The sequence below is a fragment of the Empidonax traillii genome, unplaced genomic scaffold, assembly GCF_003031625.1.
Source record: "Empidonax traillii isolate 1590-97213 ecotype Southwest subspecies unplaced genomic scaffold, ASM303162v1 scaffold53:size2875158, whole genome shotgun sequence".
NCBI classification, from domain to species: domain Eukaryota; kingdom Metazoa; phylum Chordata; class Aves; order Passeriformes; family Tyrannidae; genus Empidonax; species Empidonax traillii.
The window spans coordinates 2,266,518-2,288,980 of record NW_020955246.1 but is presented as its reverse complement, the minus strand read 5'-3'; the positions used below and the strand labels follow the sequence as shown (position 1 = coordinate 2,288,980).

General features: G+C 35.1%; 1 protein-coding gene across 1 annotated transcript in view; it reads right to left on the bottom strand.

Moving 5' to 3' along the window:
• RYR3 (ryanodine receptor 3) overlaps positions 1-22,463 on the bottom strand; it is a 224,193-nt gene that overhangs the window by 180,879 nt on the left and 20,851 nt on the right. The gene's annotated exons all lie outside the window — the stretch shown is intronic.

Here is a 22,463-nt window from a genome sequence, read left to right as displayed (position 1 = left end):
CCTTAGAAGTTTTTCAGGGGGCGGAAGCTCGTACAACAAAAGTGATACAATATGTCTGTGCCCCCTCCAGTTACAGAGTTATACCGATGCCAATTATTATTATCAAAGCAGATACACAAGAGCCGCCTGTACTGAAGTCGGAGATCACTTGAATAATTATGTTCTAAAAGCAGCACTGCTATTTGCAGTCCTCTTATGAAACTGCAATACTATGACAGTAGCACAGCATTGGGCACTTGAAATAAAAGCTGGGAGTGACAAAGTCATTTTCACTAAAGGAACTAAGCGACACACCCTTTAACTGGAAATCCCAAGGCATGTTTCTCATTTGTGTGATTTTGCAAGTGTGTTCTTTTAGGTGACCCTTCACTGCTTACTTACTATTACTAAAATGAACAACTATTATAATTGAGATTAATCAACAGTTACAGTGTTTTTCTTACCTAGCTTTGTATAACAATCAATACCATTTTTAACAGTACAGAATAGGAATCCAAGAAATTTTTGCAAACAATTTTATGATATTTAGTCAAGTAGAAGGTAGACAGAATTAGATAATTAAAGCTTAGAAAATTAATTTTCTTTTCCCTTGCTTCTACTTTTACTTCTCTAAAGTGCTCTCAGAAATTTTCAGCTTTCAAGTTCATTAGTAAAAACATTTTAATGTTTTTTAATCTTCAGAGTAGTAAGTTGCAAAATATTAACAATACAATTAAGCACCCATTACTACATCCCTCTTTTCATGAATTTTTAAATACTTACATCAGTATCATATCTATTTGGTGGGAAAAAATCAGAGCATATGTAATATAAAAATAAAGATATTTAATACATTTTTCATCATGTGCTTCCTGTATCAATCTCTGAAAATACATATTTCAGAGATTAAAAAATAATAAAGTACTAAACCATGAAATTACAAACACTGAGATTTAGGATAAAATTAGGATATGTCACTTAAATTGCACTTATCAGTAGATTACATTAAATTACTTCTATATAGCTCAAACTGTATTTATTCTCCCTACTACATTAAAGAATTCATCAATCCACGGAGACATACACATAATCTCTGTTGTAATCATAGTTTTCTAAAATATAAAATTATACCTTCAGACTTTTTACAAGGGCATGTAGAGACAGTATAAGGGGCAATGGCTTCAAACTGAAAGAAGGTAGGTTTAGATTAGATAGACAACAGAACAGGTTGCCCAGAGGAACTGTGGATGCCCCATCCTTGAAAGTGTTCAAGGTCAGGTTGGATGGTGCCCTGAGAAACCTAGTCTACTAGACCCATGGCAGAGGGGTGGAACTCAATGATCTTCAGGATCTCTTCCAACCCTACCTATTCAATTATTCTATGTACATACATAAAAACTTACTTTAAATGAGAATTACTCAAATAAATTAATTATTTTCCTTTGAAATCCACATGCATAAAAGGGCAAGTGTTTCTAGCATAATGAAATTAAATCATTAAATGCAGTAATCCCAAAATACAAGCCTCGATAATTCTTAAGTAAGAACTATATGCAGCATTCAACATTGATGTTTTATGTTATTCCCCTAAATTTCCAATGTACCCTTTCATTTGTGCTACAGCATTTAACATGCTATATATTTGCTACATAGGATGAAAAGCTTCAATAGAGCTTCTAAAAAGTGGCAACAGTAGTGTATTTCAGAATGTTTTGCAGCAGAATTTTAAAGAGTGTATCATTCAGGTGCAAACGGACTGAGCATAAAGAATTAGTGGAATCTATGCAATCTGCAAATAAGACAATTACTCATTGTTAGGATGACTCAGCATTTTAGTGTTTTTATGAAGAAAGATCATGCCACCTGATGTCTGAAATTGTTTTTCTGGCCTGTAGTTTCTAATAGAAATGAGCTTTATGGAGTTAATATACTATCATGAAAATGCAGTTCATGTCTCAGCAGTATCCTGTTTTCTTGAGTCTTCCCTCACACAAATTCTGGTATTCTAAAATTCTTTTTTCCTGGTAAATTAATTTTCTTCTTCCCTTGGTTTTTAAACACACATAGTTCCAGAGCCATTTAACCTTGACCATCACTTCTCTTATATAGAATTACATCTGTTTACTTGAATATACCCTGAATACGCATGATCACTGGGATGCTGAGACTTATACAATGAGCAGTGATGAACTGTTAGTTGTTATATGCAGTCAATTGTCAAAGAAAACCAAAAGCAAAAGAAAAGAAAACAAAACCTACATAACTTCCTTGAGATCTAGTTTGTCAACCACAATCCAACAAATTTCAGTGTTTTTAATTTAGTAAGTGTTTAAAATGTAATTTTTCTCATCTAGCAGCTCTGACATTTCTGTGCTTAGGAATTTAATTTGTTCTAGTCCATTTAGTTTTGGTAGGAGGTTTTTGGTTGGTTGATTGGTTGGGTTTTGTGGCTCGTTGGTTGGTTGGGTTAGGGTTCCTTATATATTCCATAATTAAGAATTGTAGTGATTTATACAATACTCATAAATTTGTATAGAGGTTGTGTTCAATAATAGACACACTTCAAAATATTTTATATTACGAAGCATAGAGCCATCAATACACTAACTATATACATGCAAATTTACATAGAAATATATGGAAAATGACACAGTAGATTTAGTTTCTTACCCACTGATTCAATATCTACCTAATCTCTACATAGTCTATTATATTCAATTATATTCAGTACTAAAAATAAACTAATAAAACAAAACTGATATGACACGACACTGAAACCAATCAGTCCTAGATAATTAATCAGCTTTGTTATTACACCTGTAGACTACAAGAAGAAACAGTTTTCTCAGAAAAGCATACATATTTGGTCTATAATTTACTCACAGCTGCAATAAACATTCAAATAGCTCCTTGCACATGAATGACTAACTTAAATGCAAAGTGATGTGGAATTTTTTTGAAAATACATTCTTCTGTAAAAATATGGAAAAGTTTTATTTGATAATATATCATTTCCATCAAGAAACACACACTACTTTAAAAAAGCCAACACTTATCTATCAAACAAAGAAGCTCAGAATTCCTAGGTTTTTATAGTAAAACAAGCAAGCATATTAAGTTCATGTTTTTACAGGCCTGATTACTGTCAGACTAACATGTGCTGATTAATAGATCAGTGTTGCAAAGAAATGCACAAAGTAAAAATCCACAGCTGCCTTCACTCTTTGATAGACAACATCCTACTCACATATTTTACTATATCCCAAAACACAGGATGTAAACAAACAAATATCTTGATTAGTGTTTGAACATTAGCTACAAACTGATTCTCTACAGAACTGAATTTCTTTCAAGTTTTCTGGAATAATCTCAGAAAACAAGTAAAGTTCAGCATAAGTTGCCATCCACATTGGCTGCATTTTTCTTTACAAAATAAGGAACAATAGGCAAAGTTGACAATGCTCTAACCAAAGATGGATTTGGTAAATTTGTTGGTGCCCACCACTTTCACAAGAGGAATGGTCTCACTGAAATGACTGATCTCACTCCACACAGTTCTATTTTTTGCAGAATTTTGTCCAAAAGGCACAGCTTCAATGCACTGTAAAATATTTTCAGTTATTTCTAAAAATAAGTACAGGGAACATAGTTTTGGCCCATTTAAAAAACAATCTTACAGTTAAGAAATAGAAGAGTATTTCTACTTGCAAGCTGGAGCTTGAACAGTGTTGCCCCAGGATATGGAACCGGATATTCTTCTTCTTAAGGGAAAAAAAATCTCTCCTAAATCTGACCCTATTACAAGCATTTGAAGTGGTGAGGAGGAGGGCATCACAATAGATGAATACACAAATCCTTGCTAGAATTTTACATTTACTAGAGTTTGGCAACTTAGTTTTGCCAAGATCTTGACTTCAGAGTACAGAAGTGGACATCTTATGCTGCCTATGATTTCTTCTCAATTATCCAGGATTCAGGGTGGATGAGCACCATTATTTTCAGGTCAAGAAATTTTCAGATGCAAACACAGTTTTTAAATGTGAAGGGGATATACCTTCCTCCCATCCTCTTCCTGCCCAGCCTCCAGCCTTCTCTTGAATTCATGTGAAATTGTAATTTGTAACCTCCTTTGATCTGCAGTGATACAGCTCAGCTACAGGAAAATCAAATTCTTGTGTTTGTGTAGCCTGGTTCCAATAAGTTCCATTTCATATCACCAAGTTCCTGCATCACAACAGTCGGTGAAGATTGTATTCCATCTTCGTCATGTCACACATTTTTCCAGCCTGAAAAGTCCAAGCTTCCAAATAAGTGGTTCATCATCTGATTGTTAACCTGATCCTCATCTGACTTTTTTCTCAGCATTTTCCAGTTGTAATGGTTTCTTTTTAAAATGAGGTAAGCACAATTCCACACACAATTCAAAGTATGGAAAAAATTACATGTTTACCTAATAGCAAAAAGACATTCTCTCTTCTGTTCTTTATTATGTTTTTAGTATTTCTAATATTTGATTGCCTTTTTTGGCCATTAATGAGTATTAAGCTGATTTTTTCATTGAACTATTGTAATACCAGGATCTTACTTCTCAGTTCTGAGCCAATTATTTTAAGCAGGAAGCTGGATTGCTAATTTTTTCCTCCTGCTTATAAATTCACATTTAGCACAAATCTCAACTGTAACTTAATTTCTGAAAGCCCTTCTAGGATGGTTCACAGCTTGATTATATCCCTGCTGCCCCAAATAATTTCCTACCATGACTGTTCTACCTATGTATTCCTTTTCCCAGCTCCTCTCTCTCTACCCCTTCTCTGGTGAACATGATCAAACAAACTGATCAGTATCCATCTTTGGACACCTCAAAACCCAGCTGAACAATACCATAAGCAACCTTCTTCAGAGATCACTTACACTCTCATTAACTCTAATGTTCAGTTAAATAAATAAATAAACAAATGAACAAATGAAACCAATTAAATAATTAGGGTTGTGATAAACAGTTTTTAAACACATATTAGAGTTTGCCCCAAAAGGAAAGGCAATATATTTCCCATGTGTAAGAGACAGAACTAGGATCATAAAACTTGAACTGCAGCAAGACTGAGGCTGGATATCAGGAAAAATATTTCCTTCTCCTTTCCTAATAGTAAGGATAGCAAGGCACTAAAATTGGGCAGATTGTAGTATCTGTTAGCACCACAGGTCTTTAAAAACAGTTTATGCTGGTACCTGTGGGTATGTTGTTTCATGGCTATGGTCAGTCTTTCTCTAGGTAAGGAAATATTTCAAGATACCATAATTGTTAAGTAATCTTTCACAGTTACTGAATGCTAGAACTTGATTTATAATCTGCAATGGACCATCAGCTGGGTTGATCCTGATCCAAAAAGGTAATGTTGCCCTCTAATTTCCAGATATATATGCATTCGTCTCATCTCATGAGAAGCAATGAACAGCCCAAAGGCACTAGAATAGGAAATATACTTTATTATGCAGTCTTGTCCATATCTTATTTGGATTATGTTTTATTTATACTTCCCCCCCCCCACAATACTCGAGCACACAAGAAACAAGACACTAACTACTCTATTTCATCGTGGGTACCAGTGTTCTCTATCCACCGATATTTGACAATTGCCTTATAAGTGAAATTACAATAAATATTCTCAAAAAGATTTCCATATCTCATAATTAGCTTCTCTACCAAATGTGCCATCTGTCAGATGATAATGAAACAGTAATCACACTAATTTTATACTATGAAGTTCCAGAGAACAAGAAACCTGGCTTTTTTTACTGTATTATAAAATGTGCATATAGAATTAAAGTTTTGACTTTTAGACTTTGTGCACACTAATATTTTAATATCTTGATTATAAAACCCCTTTTTTTCTTTCTTTCTTGTTTGTTAATCATAGGGTAGCTCCCCCAGCAAAACCTAGCTTTAATCTGTCAATGACTTTTCTTTGAAGAGAAAAAACAAGACAATGACTGGGAAAATAAACCAAAACAAATGTTCATTTAAAGAAGGGAATGAAACACAACAACACAATTAAAGTAAACCCAACATACATTTTAAAACACTGGGTGTTCATAGAGATACTCCATGTTGAAACATTTGCTGATAATTGAATTCTAATGCTCCCAGGTGCACATATTTTTTTACTTGCACTTTTTAATTCTGTTTCTGATTATAGATCTCAAGATCTACAGGGAAGAATATATAATTTTCATCCATCACTTTTCACCTTTACCAGAGGGCTATATAAAAAGGTATAACTGTGATTTAAAAAACAAAACAACAACAACAACAAAAAAGAAAAAAACATATTTTATTCCAAACAGGTTTAGTATGATCCTAAAATGTTGGGAAACCAGAAATTGAGTCTCATTCTATTCTCATCTTTATGTTAAGGAGACTTTCCTGTCCGACCATCCAGGTGCCACTCTGGCAGCCACACTCGCAGTACCTGTGCTGGGACTGAAGCTCCTTTGCAGCAGCTGGGTCCAGGGAGTTCCAGAGAGCTCCAGAGAATCAACGTTTGCCCTGCATGACTCCCTACACACACCCACATTCACACAGTCAAACCAGCTTTCTCTACCAGCTCCACCCCAGGTTTCCTGTGGTAAAGTCTCAGATGGCCAGATGCTCAGAATAATTTAATCATGGTGTAATAACTAAATAACAAGACTGACAGCTAGAGCCTGTGCCTCCAAGGAGGGACCCCGAACAAAGGAACCCCTTGGCTTTTATACAATCACAGTTCAAGTGCGGGAAAGTCTAGGGGTCTCAGCTCCTGCTGTCTCTGAGTGGGGTCCATGGCTGGGCCACAGATCCCTGTGCCCTTCATTATGCAAAGGTTGGCAGGTCACAGCCTCTTGCCTCGGGCTCGGGTTCCTGCTCCTCAAAGCTCAACCTGCAGCTCCACTGCAGCTGCACATCCATCTACCTGCACTGAATGTATTCCTAAACATTTAGTAGTGTAAATTATGTAGAACTCTTTAATCAGTAGAATAACAAATGCTAAAAATCAAGAGAGGAATCAGATTTTTTTCTTTCAGAAAGCCCATTACAAATTCACTTAAACATAGGAAACAATTGGTTTTAAATTCTATTTGTTATGTCCATTAAAATTATATAAGTCATTGAAGACTTATTCTTAAAAAAAAACCCTGATGTATCATAGCCAGTTTTTACAAAAAAGGATGGTCATATAGCTTAGCAGACATAGTCAATATTCACCTGTGTCATGGGTAACACAACAGCTTTAATAAAACCTGTAGGTTAGGCCTTTTAACTTCTAAACAAGTGTTTTTTGGGAAGCAACTCTAAATCACCAGAGGATAGTGAAAAGATAGAATTGAGTAGTCAAAGTACTTTTTCACTTGATCTGACAGTATTATTTTTTTTTTGGTAGAGTGATAAATCACTTTGCTGTAGTCAAATTTCACACCTTCTGGTATTGGGCTAACAGTATATAGAAACCCTTGTCACACATGTTCCTTGGTTTGCTACATTAAAGAATTAAAATGAAGAAAGGTGGCTCAAGTCAGGAAGCTGATGAAGCATACCTAGACTTCCTAAATATTAGTATAAAATTAAAGTGAGTTAACTATGTGTTTCTGTTGTATAAATGATCCATTAAAAACAAGTCCATAATTTACCTAGTTTCCAACTTAATGGATATAGTCAATTATTCCCACTAATTCTCAAACAGAAGCTTTATACAATGCTGCTTGAAAGGATTTCACTACTTCCCAATTTGAAAAGAACAAAACTTTTCAAACCTTTAAACTCAAATGTTTTTATTGGGATTTATTACTTCAGTTATTATTACTGCAACATTCAGCAACTCAAGATTTAAACCTTTTTTCTCTTGTACATGTTGAAAAATTAATTTTCATAAAACTGATACCAGAAAAGAGTTCTGGTATTGCTTTTTTATTTCTGCTACTGCTTTTCTACTTCAGATGAAGGATGTGGAAAAATTCTGGCTGCCGAATTTATTATTTACCAAGGCAACACAGTTGCCTTGGTAACTATTTAACTAGTTAACTATTTAGACTTTCTAATTAATTAGTTCATAAAAATGAAAAACTTCTTTAATTAAATTTTACTTGGGTTTTCTTTGGTTTGAGGCTGAGAAAAAGAACTTAATGTAGTCATTTGCCATCTAGCTTGAAAAATTCTGTTTGTTTAGGTTCCTGTACTACAAATAACAGTGTAATTTTCCTTTAATTGATAACAACAGTTTTTCACTGTGTATCACATGCCCATGCAGAAGTCAGATTCAGAGCAAAGCATGTAACTACATGAGAGATCTTACTGCATGGCCATGTCACTTTTCCTCTGTCAAATCACTAAGGTATAACTCAAAAAAAAAATCCTTGGGGGAAATTTCCAAAAGTACTGCTGTATTTATCTAACTCTTGATTTATTTTTTGTGCTAAGGGCAATTCCATTCTTAATAAACAAAATAATTGTTCACTGTAACACTGTGACTAATACTCACATATAGTAGGCAGTATAGATTTGATTAATTGAAGTTTTGGATATTTTGGATTTTGTTTTTGTTGAAAGAGAATAGATTGCTTGCTTGAAAAAAAATTTTATTATAGTTACAAAAGTAGTGTATGACATGGATTTTTCATTTTGCCCACTCTATGTCAGGTTAAAAAACAATTCTTTTCTTTTTTGGACTAGTTATGCAAAAAAAAAAAAAAAAAGAAACAGGAAACCAAGTAAAACCTCAAAAAAATGTTTTCAAGCCTCAAAAAAGACTCAAATCCAAAACATACACACAGAAACAAACAAATAAAAAATTACCACACAAAATAACCTACTAAGCTTACACGCTTACTTGTAGTTACTACAAATGCAACCAGGTGGTGAGGTATAGTATGTCTTTACTGATGGTTCCCCATTGATCAGCAGTCTCCAAAAATGACTACAGATGTCTCTGGGATCCTGAGATTCGCAGAATACTGACTAGCTATTAGAAGCAGTTTGCCCTTACCAAACACGCGGGGAAATGTACATTACAGGAACAGTTATGTAAAGGAGCAGGAGCAGAGCATCGGAATCTCCTCTTATTCATATTCTAAGAAGATACATAGGGAAAGAAAATGTGTTGTGTTTTCCAGGATGGGTTCTTTTGCATGTTCTTCTATTCTCTTTTCTTCATCAGATCAAGATGATGACAAGTCATCCAGTTCCTGAACAACTCAAATCTCTTTTTAAGTTAATTCAAGTAATACGAACTTTAATCCTGTACTGCCTTAAAATTAGAAACAAACAGAACAAGGAGGCAATATGAGATACATACGTTCCATACTGAAGCTGTGTGAACATTCAGAAAGTTCTGAAATTTAGATAAATATTTTTTAATCTTATGTTTGGACATACTTATTTGTCCTAATTTAAATGCTTTCAGAGGTAACATTATATTTCCATGCACCTTCAAAGGCTGCATAACAGGTATTCACATTGCCATGTTCTATTCAGTATTTCCAGGTTTAAGAGTTTCAGTCATACTGCCTGGCAGCAGGAGAAAAAAAAACAAAATGCTCATCAAAGAATACATAAATCCAGAATAGTAACAATGGAAAAAAATTTAAAGCAGCTGTAAAGTGCTAAGAAAAATATCAAGATTAATCCAATTACTACCTTTTTTAAAGAAAAACCCTACATTTCCAGTCATTTGTACTGTTTTTTTCTCTTACATGACAGCAAAGCAGATATTTCTTGTTTACAGAACTCCCAATTTTGTCTCACATCAGTTACATTGTGTCAATCTGCCAAAAGGATATGAGTCTTCTGTATATCTTTAAAGCACTTTTTTCCTCACACTACACACTCACCTCCACTTGCAATATTGAAGATCAAATTTTTCAATAAATACTAAATTTACTTAGTGCATAAAATACTATTACCAATATTGTTTGCTAAAGTATACATCCAAGGACTAAAACAAAGTTTAGTATCAGAGTAATCTTATGAATCAAAACAGATTCATAAAAGATTCAAGTTATGTTTTTTATTTTTGTAATTAGAAAGGTTCATACAGGTCTGCTGTAATTTGATAAAATTCACTTTAGGACCTCCACACAAAAGTCATACTGCACAAATATTTTGGTCACAAAATACAGCCATGACAGTCATGCAACTGAATCAGGAAGAGGTCACATGAATATATCATCTTAGGCTTTCCTTTGCTTTAAGTGTTTATAAACAAATCTTCTGGCAAGCAGTTTGTGTTAGTTTCTTAAACAAAGGTGTTCTTAGACACATCATGTTGTAAATCACCACAAAACCCATGAACAAATGAAGGAAAGCAATATCCAGAGTAGATTTTAAATCACTGGTGGTGGTGGAGTGGAGGTGGATTCTCAGCAGATTTAGCTTTGCTTCCAATACTTGTTATTGGTTCTTTTTAGTGTCTTTTTGCAAATTAAAAGCCTTTAATTGCTTGGTAGTAACATACTGAGGCCTTTCTTTCCTCACTAAGCATACAAATTTCTCCCAAAAATCATAATGAGTTCATTGCAAATGGATCCTTATGATGACAGCAGAGTTCTTTGATGGAAATTCACCCAGCACCATCTGACAGTTCTCAGAAGATTTTAAAAATAGAGTTGGGGTTTCTGTTGTCAGTCTACTCCTTCAACAGGGGTTGGACCAAAGCCTAATCGTAACTCTGGAACAAACTTCCATACGTTATAGCAAGACATCAGCAGGGCACAATAAGCAAATATACAGCAATAAAACAGTCAGCCCTTGTAACAAAAACAAACAAACAAACAAATAAAACCACCAAAAAACTTCCAGATGAAAAGTTGTTTCAGAAAGTTAAGAAGTTCAGTATTAACCATTTTGTTTCTTTTTTTTCAATGCAACTTCCAGGCTGTATGCTTGTCATTTACATAGTTTGCTGTTCTCTGTATCACAGCTTTCCCCACCTCTCCCTTCATGCAGTTGTTCGTGGAAATGAGATAGCACGAGATACTGACCACAAAGGAACCTCCCCACCAAATACCAAGACCAAATCTAATATTTAAAAATATTTATCCATCATCTGTCATAAAAGCTGAGAACTAAATATTCTTTAAAAATCGCTCCTCTGATTTCAAACTGTAATGCAGGAGAAAAAAAAGCCTTGTTAATAGAGCTGGGGTGAACTACCCATGCAGATCGGCTTGGTGCAAATCAGGGGCAAATCAAATACGTCCTTTCCAATCAGGCAAAATCTTGTCTTGCTTTAAGAAAGGAACTGACATTAAGTATGCACGTTAATTAACAGCATAGCAGATTGACTAAAAGCATCAAGATATATCCCGTGCTGATCAAGCAAGCGGAATTATCCTAGAAAGATGTATCCTGCATAAGCACTTTATCATTATTTACTGAATGGACTTGTTAGAGCAGGCATCAAGGAGGGCCATGGAAACAGCCAGAGTGTTGGCACAACTCTACTATCAAGAAAATCTGAGAGAGCTGAGCTTTGTTCCTGAAGAAGAGAAGGCTCTGGGGAGACCTCAACGAAGCATTTCAATACTTAAAGGGGGCTTGTTAGAAAGATGGAGAGAGGTTTTCTACCAGGGTTTGCAGTGACAGAATAAGAGACAACAGTTTTAAACTGAAAGAGCATAGATTCAGATTGGACACAAGAAAGAACTTTTTTAGAGTAAGCGTGATAAGACACCAGAACACGTTGTCCAGAGAAGTTGTGGATGCCGCATCATTGGAACAGCACTCTGAGTAACCTGATCCAGTGAAAAATGTCGCTGCCTGTGGCAGGGGGCTGGACTATATGATCTTTAAAGGTCCCTTCTGACCCAAACCATTCTATGATTCTATGAATTGTAATGTCAGTATTGGCATGCTTTTCAACTCTCACATTCATGACCTATGGCATAATATTATATGATTAAATGAAGAAATTACTAGATATATTAGGAAAAGAGAGTATTACCCTTCATTTTAATGGAGCATCCTTTTGGAGAGAGAAATGAATGTAAGAAACATTGTGTGTTTATTGCATAATTGCATATATTTTGTTTGTTTTACCTATTTCTTTTACATCTGGTGCAAGAGATATACTGGCAGACTAACCAGTTAGCAATAAGATATAATATAGGACATCCATAATAAAAAATTTATTTTCATTTCAGATATTAACTGGTAACTGAAGTTCACAAATGTAGGAGACTTTGGCATAATAAACTCAACTTGCAATGTTTAACTTAGAAATTTTTGGTGTTTGAAAGATGGTCAAAAATATTAATGGAATAGCCAGTGTCGTGTCTCAATTACAGATGAGCCAATTTAAAAAACTTGACACCTGACAGCAAGACGGAATCCAAATATAAGCTGTCAGCCTTTTGGAATCTTAGTGCATGACCACTACCACATTAGTAAAGATGTCAACAGCAACAGACATTTAGATCATACCTATTTCAAAATGAGAATGGATGTGCACCATATATAGCATATTCTTTAAATCATGTATTCTGTATATGACTATTCTCTCTAAACTATCAACTATAAATATTTCAGATATTTATTTAATATCACAGTTTGTTTAACACCTAAGATTTACCTTTTGGATTAACAGTTTTTGCTACAAAATTTAAATGTTGACTTTAGGGCAAAAGTCCTATGGATCTTTTTATAGAACCCAATACCATTCAGGATTTTATACATTGTCCTCAACTGTTGGCAGAAAGAATACTTAGTACGCAGCTTTGAAAATGAGGGACATACAGTGGGGCAAAAAGTTACCTATCTTAAATTTTAGGAACTCAAAACAAACTGGAAAAGGTCCTACAAAAAGATTTTAAAAAGCAAACATTTGCTCAGTCAGTATATGAAGTTTTAGGCTAGCTGCTTTCTACACGAAAACAGAAGAACCCTTTTCAAAAGTATTTTTTAAAAATAGTATTCTCAGAGGGGATTTTACAATGTCATGATGACCTGAATTTAAGTCCTATCCTTGTCAGGTGTAGGCAGCAGAACCACAGAAAAATGTGCAGCAGCATTTAAACACATACAGACTGTTGGCAAGACCCAGGAATTTGCACCAGATCTCAGCACCAGAGTGAGCCTGTGAATAGCCAATAAATATTTACATGCTACTTATCCAGACTTTAGGAGCAAAAAAAAGGTTCTGAAGCAGAACTGCAAGGTACCACAGGCTCTAGAATTGCTCAATACCTGTCTTTTAACTGTAACTATTTTATATCTTGGGGAAAATAATTACAGATTTTAAAGAGTTTTTAATCATGAAAGCAGAGATTTAGATTAAATCTGAGGCTTGTCCCCCAAACTTTCTATAGACAAGACCAAAATATGGCTGTGAACATATAGCAAATGAGATCCCAGAATTGGTAAGAATGGAATAAGTATGAAACAGGTTCAAATGTTTCCATGTATACAGGAGAGATCACAAATTATACAGAGAAAGAATTCTAAAGGAACTACAATACCAGTAGTTACTCTGTACTAGTGAATATAAAGATAAATTAAGGTACGTTTGGGCATATTCAGTCAATTATCTGATACACTAAGAAATGTAGAGCACATTAAAGAGTTTTTACATACAGTGCTTCTCTTCAATTCAATAAATTTCTCTGATTATGTCCTTATTGAGAGAATGTCAGAATGGTGTGCCATCATATATATGGTACTATATATTACCTAGACCAAAAAAAATTCTGGGCAAAGCTTTTAAAATTTATTAGAAAATCAATACATTTCAATGGTAAATTCCATTCTGTGGACCTAGAGGCTATATGCACGCTATTCAGCATCAACCACAATTACTTCCCCAATGTTAAACCACAGAACTAAAAGAAACTTTATAGTTTATAGAGTTATAGTGTCTACAAATTTATGTTAAAATATGCTTAATATGAAGATATAATGCCCTTGAAATCCAGCTATAGCTTCCATTTCCACTATGTATATGCACATACCTGTTAGTTTATCATGTTTTCTGTGCATAAAACTTTTCAAATAAGAGTCTGCTAAGAGTAATTATATTCCTATTTCAATTAAAAATTCTGAAAACCATAAATTACTGTCATGTATATTTGAAACTGAATTATTTCAGAATTGAGCTCTCTGATATTTTTGGCAATTCTTTAAAACAAAAAGCTCAGTATAGTCAGTAATCATCCACATCTGTTACAGTTGAAAATAGAAAAGGCATCAAATGCAGGGAACATTACAACAGAAATCTTTCAAATAGGATTTGAAAAGCATAGCAGATACTGTAACAGCCTTCGTATAGAATCAAAGAATCAGATGGCTTGGAAAGGACATCTGAGATCAAGTCCAACCCTTATATAAAAACATATATGTATAATATATATATAAATACAAATATTATAAAAATACATTTTAAAAAAGACAAAAAAAAGTAGAAAAGATAGCACAGAAATAAAATGTGAAAATTTAAATACATTCAACTGCCGTCCATTCCATATCAAGCATTTACACATATTACACAAGCTGGGGTATATAAAAGGAAATGTTCGAGGTTTAGACAAGAACTGGCAGGGTCAGGATATTGAAAGAACATAAATTAATCATTTCCATCAACTATATCCTATCAAATAAAAATTTAAACTACCAACAAACAGCTGCATGGCAGTTTCCTCTACACAGTGATTTAAACCTTGCAGTTATTGCTACTCCAGTAAGACATACCTACAAATCTGCAAGCAATAGCAGTCTTTAGGAGTGACGAATCCATCACTATCCTCTAGGAAACTGAGTGGAAATATGTGAGCTAACAACATGTTCGGTCACTGATGTCATTACATTGGATCTCTAATTGAGAAAAAGGACAGTTACTAGGAATAGAATGATTCCTATAAAATAAGACAAGTACTTCTCAGTGTTACCTAATTGATGTTACAAAACATAATAAAGATATTAATTTATTTAAGGGTTTTTTTCATAAATTAGATAGTGACAAATGATAAATAATTCCAAAGGAAAGTGCACTTAATTTTGCAATTAAGTTGATTTCTATAGAAAAATCAGTATCACATTTCCCACAGATGAATAAGTGGCTCCAAGCCTAGTGTTACCCAGCAGTATTTCTTTTTTTCTGATCACGGATCAGTTTACACAACACCAAGCCTGCTGGCAACAGATGGAGTACACCTGTCCCAAAGCAGGAAAAGTCTTTGCACAGGAGTTAGCAGGGCTCACTGAAAGAGCTTCAAACAAGATTTGAAGGGGGAAAGGGATAAAATCAGGCTTTTTAAGATAAGCCTGGGGCAGCACATCAGGGACATTATCACTCTACCTGAAAGGAAATTGCAGCTCTGGGTCAGTCTCTTCTCCCAGCTAACAAGAGACAGGATGAGAGGAAACGGTCTAAAGTTGCGCCAGAGGAGGTATAGATTGGATCTTAGGAAAATCTTCACTGAAAGGGTGGTCAGGCATTGGAACATGCTGCCCAGGGAAGTGGTGGAATCATCATCCCTGGATTCAATGTGGCACTTGGGAACATGGTTTATTGGTGAACACAGTGGTGCTGGTAAACACTTAAACTCAACGATTTTAGAGGTCTTTTCCTTTTCCAGCCTTGACAATTCTATGATTTTATCTTGAGTTGGAAGTGACCTTTAGAGACTGCCTAGTCCTACCTCTGTGCTCAAAATAGAGTCGACAGTAGCAAGGTGCTCACGTCCATTTCTAGTCAAGTTTTGAGTATGTGCTGAGACAGAGACTCCATAGCCTTTCTGGACTACCTGTGCCAGTTTGACCATCCCCACCAAAGAAAAAAAATAATTATTTTCAGGACCAGGATTGAAGTTTGTTAGTGAAACTCTCTAGACTCACAAGCACACAAAAATTAGCAGCTCCCTCAGCTGTTAGCCCAGGCCTTCTGCCTAATACTTGGGCCTCGTACTTGCCAGCTAGTCCAATTTGAAGTTTGCAAGGCAAATTACACATGCATGGTACTCACACGCCAGGTTAGGGGAAAATGTAAACTCCAGTGTCACCCCAAGCAGTTGGTGCTTAAGCACATAGGCCCTGTGAGCCACAGTTCCTGCTCCAGATGCTCACACTAACACCCTTACTTCATTTCACTCAGCCCAGACCCCTATAGCTTGCACCTAGAATCAACGAGCCATGGTCCTACACCAGCAGTCGACACTGAAACCCTTGCTTGCTCCAGTTGCTGGTACAGAATGTGTCCCATCACCCAAAGTCTGATTCCAGTTGCCGGCTCAAATTCACTCACCCCAGTCCACCCAGTAGCTGTCAATCCTTCTGAGATCTATGGACTCTAGAGCTACTGATGAAGATACTTGCTCCAGTTGCTGGCACCACAGACACAGGGGCCACTTCATCTGAGGTCTGATTCCAGTTGCCGGCTACAAATTCAACTTCTAGTTTCCTCAGTTGCTAGCATCATTCCTTACAGCAAACATGCACAGAGCAAACAGTGAGTATTTAATAGGAATATCAGCTTCAGTGACCAGGCACAGGGCTGTCAGGCAAGCAAACTGACTGGACACAATTTATACAAAACAAGCCCTTTATATATCTCCTCCTGTCTATTCCCTAGAGCATCTTATTCTTCCTCAATCCTCCTCCACTTAACAGCTTGCCTAAATTTTGCAAAGTCCTACAGGACCCTCCAATATTATGAACCTTCATGTTTCCTTATCAGTTAGAAAGCCCAAATGGGTCTTCTCCAAATGCTGCCTCTAGGTTCTTAATGGACTATCAATTCACGGTTGAAGAGTTTTGGTCTTTATCATTGTCTCCATTTTCCCATGTCTACTATGTTTGTATCTCTGTGTGGTTTTGTTTATCTAGCAATCCCCCCCACTTCACCCCTTCTTCTCCACTTAGTCCTTGTTCTAAGAATAAAAGGAAAAATATTCAGCAATGATTTTAGTGCTGCTTGGGGAAGAAAATTACTTTGGAAAAACATTGAATGCTTGAAGTTTCAAAATAATTTCAGAACAAGCAGCAAGAGGTACACTGCTTGTTGAGCAAAGAAAAAGGTAAGGGCTTACAACATGTTAGGTTTGCATATTATCAAAATGCATGACCCAAGATGTATAGAACATGAGTGTGCTTTTTAATACTACACCATCATAAACACCATTGGTTCATCTGATTGCCCATGCAAACACAATGCAGCACACACTTGTAAGTGATGAAACAGAAGAAATGTTTCAAATGCATACACTCCTCTCTTTCAGAGACTTACAAATTTTCTTCCTCAAGTTTACAAGTTACTGTGTCTGAACTTTCAAAATTCATGATAATACTTCTTGCTTCCATGAAAACTTAGTTATCACTGAAGAGCTAAATTAGGTTTTCTCATCAGAAGTACTGAGGCTTATTTTGTGCTTGCACATATGCTAAGTTGAATTCATCTCTTTCTCAACATACGAAGAAAAAGAAAACTACAAAATCTATCACCACTTCAAGCTGTCTTGCAGGGAAACTGTTATATTCCCACTGTGGGTTTCTGCCACAGAAATTACTGCCCAGCATCTATGATTTCAAAATGTTCATGTCTACAAAGCTTATGTGGGGAAAGAAACTTACTAGAGATATGAATCTTCAAGTATTTCATGACTTTTTTTGTGGTGTTTTTTTGTTTGTTTGGTTTTTTTTTTTTTCAAATCTAGATCCACATTTTTCTTCATAAAGAACTTCTGTTCCTCTAAACCTGCAGTGGATAACCAGCAAAACCTCTCATTTTATTTTTATTACCAGTAGATCAGTGAGTTGTTACATCAACAATTCCACTCATACTTCAAACAGAAGTATCAGTGAGATAGTCAGAGATTTAGAATACATATGCTAGACCTTCTCTTCATAGTGAGTTTCACAAGAAAAACAGAGAGGCTTTAAAACAAAATATAGAAAGATAAATAAATCTTCAGATTTTAATAGAATCATCTCAACAAATCAGAATGAAAACTAATTCAGTGGCAAATGACGTGTCTGAAGTCAGAGAACAGATGAGAACTAGTTCTGTACAGATGAGTTCAGAGAGGATAAAAAACTTGGAAATTACTAGATCAACTAGTGTGACACAGAATTCTATCATTTCTGATCCACTCACATTAGCAACACTGAGATATTACCAAATCTAGTATGGGAAGTCTGCAAAAATCACAGCTGCTATAGCCTCAGTATTCCTATACATACTCAGATAATATATTTTTCTATTTCTATGCCTTCTATTTCACGTAGACACTAGCATGCTTTCAAATATGTCACAGAGTTTATTCAGTGGGAGAATACTGATGGCAAAAACTTGAGTATAAACAAATCATCCATTTGTTGAAAAGTTATGGAGAAAGAACAGAACAGTAATATCCTAAACACAAACAAGCTAGCAGGAACTCAAGCCACTGATTTAAACAGTGAAGGCACAGTTATACAACACCAGCATGGAGAAAAAGCTTTTCAAACTAACACACCTGGCACCACCTCCTGTAAAATCTGGTACTTGCTTCCTTCATAGTTTATTCAAGATTAATATATATTCCATCTCTGCCACAAACTTCTTATTGTCTCCATATAAATGTCATCTCAAATCACCTTGGATCCATAAAGAAGCTAGGAAGTTGAAAATAACTATAAACTGTATCACAGAATATACCTGAAAAGGATAACTGTAATTTCTGCAAAAGTTCAGTAACCATTAGGATTGAGTCCAAAGCATAGATCTTTAAAATTAGGTTATCAGATTTTTTTTAAAATAAGATCTGCACATCCTTCTGTTATCAGTTCTACCTATTCAATCCTGACATACTCTTAACCACCACAAGTCAACTGGCCTACAGTAAGAAATATGCAATGTGACCCCGAGAGCAAATGCAAAGGGCAACTCCTGCAGTAATCAAATTCACTAGAAGTTACAAAATTTGTTTTACATTATATCCCATTGAAAACTAAAGGTAAACAACTACTGCACCTAACATAAGCACTTCAAAGAACTGCTCTGTATAATTCTCTCTAATGGGGGAAGTTTTGGTTGATACCTGAAAAGTTAGTCAGAGAAAAGTTGCTAAAAGTCAACAGTACCTTCAGAGAAGCACAACTCATTCAAAGTGACGAGATTTGCATTCGATTATTCTATTATTACTTACAATACAGGGAACATTACAGAAGATTTACAGTATCACCAGCAACAGACTGGAAATACTTGGCAAGTGGCAATAGCTCTGTCATTGTTGGCAGCCAAAATTATAATGATGACTCAACTATTGGATGATTGGGCATTAAAACGCAAAACCAACCAAAACAAAACAAAAACCCACAACCCATTCATCAAACCCCCAAACCCATACACCCCCCAAAATTATGCAAGAGCATACAAGAGTCTGCCTACAGTCATAGATGATATTACAGTGATTTTAATAAGGTAGAAATTATTTGATATAATGTCACCAAGCCCCATTACCCTTACATTATTCTTCCTTCTCTGTAGTCAATAGTGCATTCTTACAAATGCCTTATAAAATATTTTTTAACATCCACAAGAAACTGTTGTAGAGTCACAATAAAAGGATAAAATCGAACCTATTTGTCTCCATGTAAATTCTAGTTAAATTTTACATGTATACCTGTATGCATCATGGTTAAAACTGGTTATATGCTGGAGATCTTTTGGAGCATTTCTTTCTCTTCAGACAAGATTTTTAGGCAGAAATAAAGAACAGAAGGATAACCAGGCACAGAAAACCTTCCAACTGTATTTGACTGCTTAGTAATTAGCTGAACACGTAAAGACATGTTCTTATTAAATGATTGCACCAAGATAATTATATGCACCAAGAAAATTGCAAGCATGCATACAGGTTTTTAACCCCTATATACACACCTTTCATTAAGCTGTTTGAGTAAGTATACAATGCTTAAGCATGTTTTCATTGAGCATACAATAACAAGGAGTCTTTTCACTTTTCAGTTATTTACTAAACGACTGAATAAATAACCACTAAATAACTGCTAACATAGCTATTTACTAAATAACTAAATGCTGACTGATCATGCTGCCAGCTGGTAGATTTCAAATGAGAAAAATCTACCAATGAAACTGAAATTTCAGACCTCCATAGTAGGCTACATAGTATCTTTAGTCAACTCAGCAGCATGAAATCCCTTGAGTGTAGTTGTGATAAAAACCTAAGGATAAGCCTGAATTAATTGCTAGGAATAACATTTCCTTTACAGAGATAAGAGCCAAATAATTGAATCATAAACTTAGAAGATAAATGCATAACAAGTATGTAGGGCTGAATGTTAAGATCATGAAATCCCAAATTAGAATACAGATACTTTCGAATGAAACATATTAGAAACATATTTCTGCACTTTCATTCAGAAGAGATTACAAGTATACTGATCATCCTGAATGATTACTTCTCTGCAGTTTTACAGGAGAACTCAAAAAAAGGGACTTTCCTTAAAACTTTATATGATAATCATCATTAAATACTTTCCAAATACTGTTATCTATAAAATCTGAGGCAGATTTCACTCCTTATACTTTATGGGCATCTACAGTTTATTAGTGCAGTCAGACAATATATTATTTTTAGACATAATGTAAATAAATTACATACTCTTATACCGCAGAAGAAGCAATTGCAAAAAGGTAAAAAGACACCACTCACTATCCTTTCATTATATGTTCAGATGAAAGTGTTGCTATGATTTTAACTATAGCAAGAGAGAAAAAGCTATTTTAAATCACACTGTCCCACAGACAAATATTTCAGACCTCTCTGCAGCTGAATTTAGTCTCCTAAAAAGGTGATTATGCTAAGGTATGAGAAGAGTTATATACTCTGAGAAAGGCAGGCATGAAAATAATTACGTTAACTATCAAGTGTTTTATGCTGCCATCATAGTTTAAAAGGGCTCTCTGCCACATTCAGGTGTCTCACATCCTCTCCTCCATCTTTAACAGAGCAGGCTTTTTAGTTCGAACTAAAATTGATCAGAATAATAGGAAACTTATACCCTACTACACGCTAAGTTAGCAAAGCCTTCAATTCTACACTCTTGCTTCTTAGCATAGGGCTCAAAGACATCTGAAGCTCCAACACAAATCTTTCGTTCTAGTATTTTTCAACCATGTCCACTAAAGGAAAATATGCTTACATGAACAGTAACACTCCTGAAGTATTCTTCTATTTCTAGAGGAAGTTTTCTGTGTCACTACTAACTTCAGCAATTTTTTCCTCTTTCAAAAGGTAGCATCACTAGCTACAAAGTTAACCAAATATTAACTGAAGGCCTATACTAATAATTTTTTCATGGTTTTTGTTTTAACGGGAACTCAAAAGGTGCCTCCAAAGATTCCCTGCAACCTAAGTGACAGAATTCCTATACGGAATCTGCAAAATCTTAATGAATTTAGATGTCTTTTTCACAGTTTTGCTTCAACATGAAGATTCTAAAAAAACACTTTAAAAAAATTCAACCTACCTAGCCCAGCTATCAGTCCCTCTTTTTCAGTTTTGCACATATCTCATGTCCATGCCCTTGTATCATTTCTCTTCTCAGTCTGTCATATATTGATTTCCTTCACTCTTCATTTAGCATATCAGTCTTATAACCACTTCTCTCCGTTTGTGTATTCTGTCTGCCTTTTCCACCCCACACCCCATGTTTCTATTTCAGCTGAAGGAGAGTTCTGGCTACCTCTGATGTGCATGGGCATACCAAATGCCCAGCTATTGTTTTTAAAATTGCCTTCTACAATGCAGACACATCTTGAGTGATAATTTTATACCCAGCTAAAAAGAAACCAGAAATGTAAACAACTTCTTTTAAAGTATATAATCAAAGAAGCTGCTGTAAACTCTAAATCAGTGTTAGTTTTGTGGTTTGATAGTTGCTAAATCTCCCAGCCAAATCCAGTGCACCCTATGAACAAATATGCCCAATTTACTACACAATAGGGCTGTAAACACTTTTCTTAAGCATGAGAAAATGTTGATCTGTCTATTGCTAAACTGAGTCGCTACTGAAAAAAAAAAACTGTGTTTTGTATGGGGTAGTGCTAACAGGGCTGCATTAATTGAATTAATCTGTTTCTTATTTGTAAATAGTCCCAAATGTAAGACAAAGATTCCTTTATCCCTACATTAAGTCTATTCTTTTAGGTATGCCATTATACATATTCCATTCAGAACTCACTTGACATATTCTGAAGATACTTGTTTGATCATCGATTGTCAGGATCAGCAAAATGTAGCAGGTTAGACTTGTCTACCACAAGCTTGTCTCAGCTTGTTTGGGAGCATCTGTTTAAAAGGTAGACACCAATTGAAAGACCTACATGTGATATAAACATATTCAAATCAAAACAGCCTGCGTCATGGTCACCAGTGACAAAGATGATTGGTAATGTTGACTTTTACTGCCTCTTCTATGCCCACTTCTCCAGCCCAAGTGCCAAATGGAAAAAAGTGTTCCA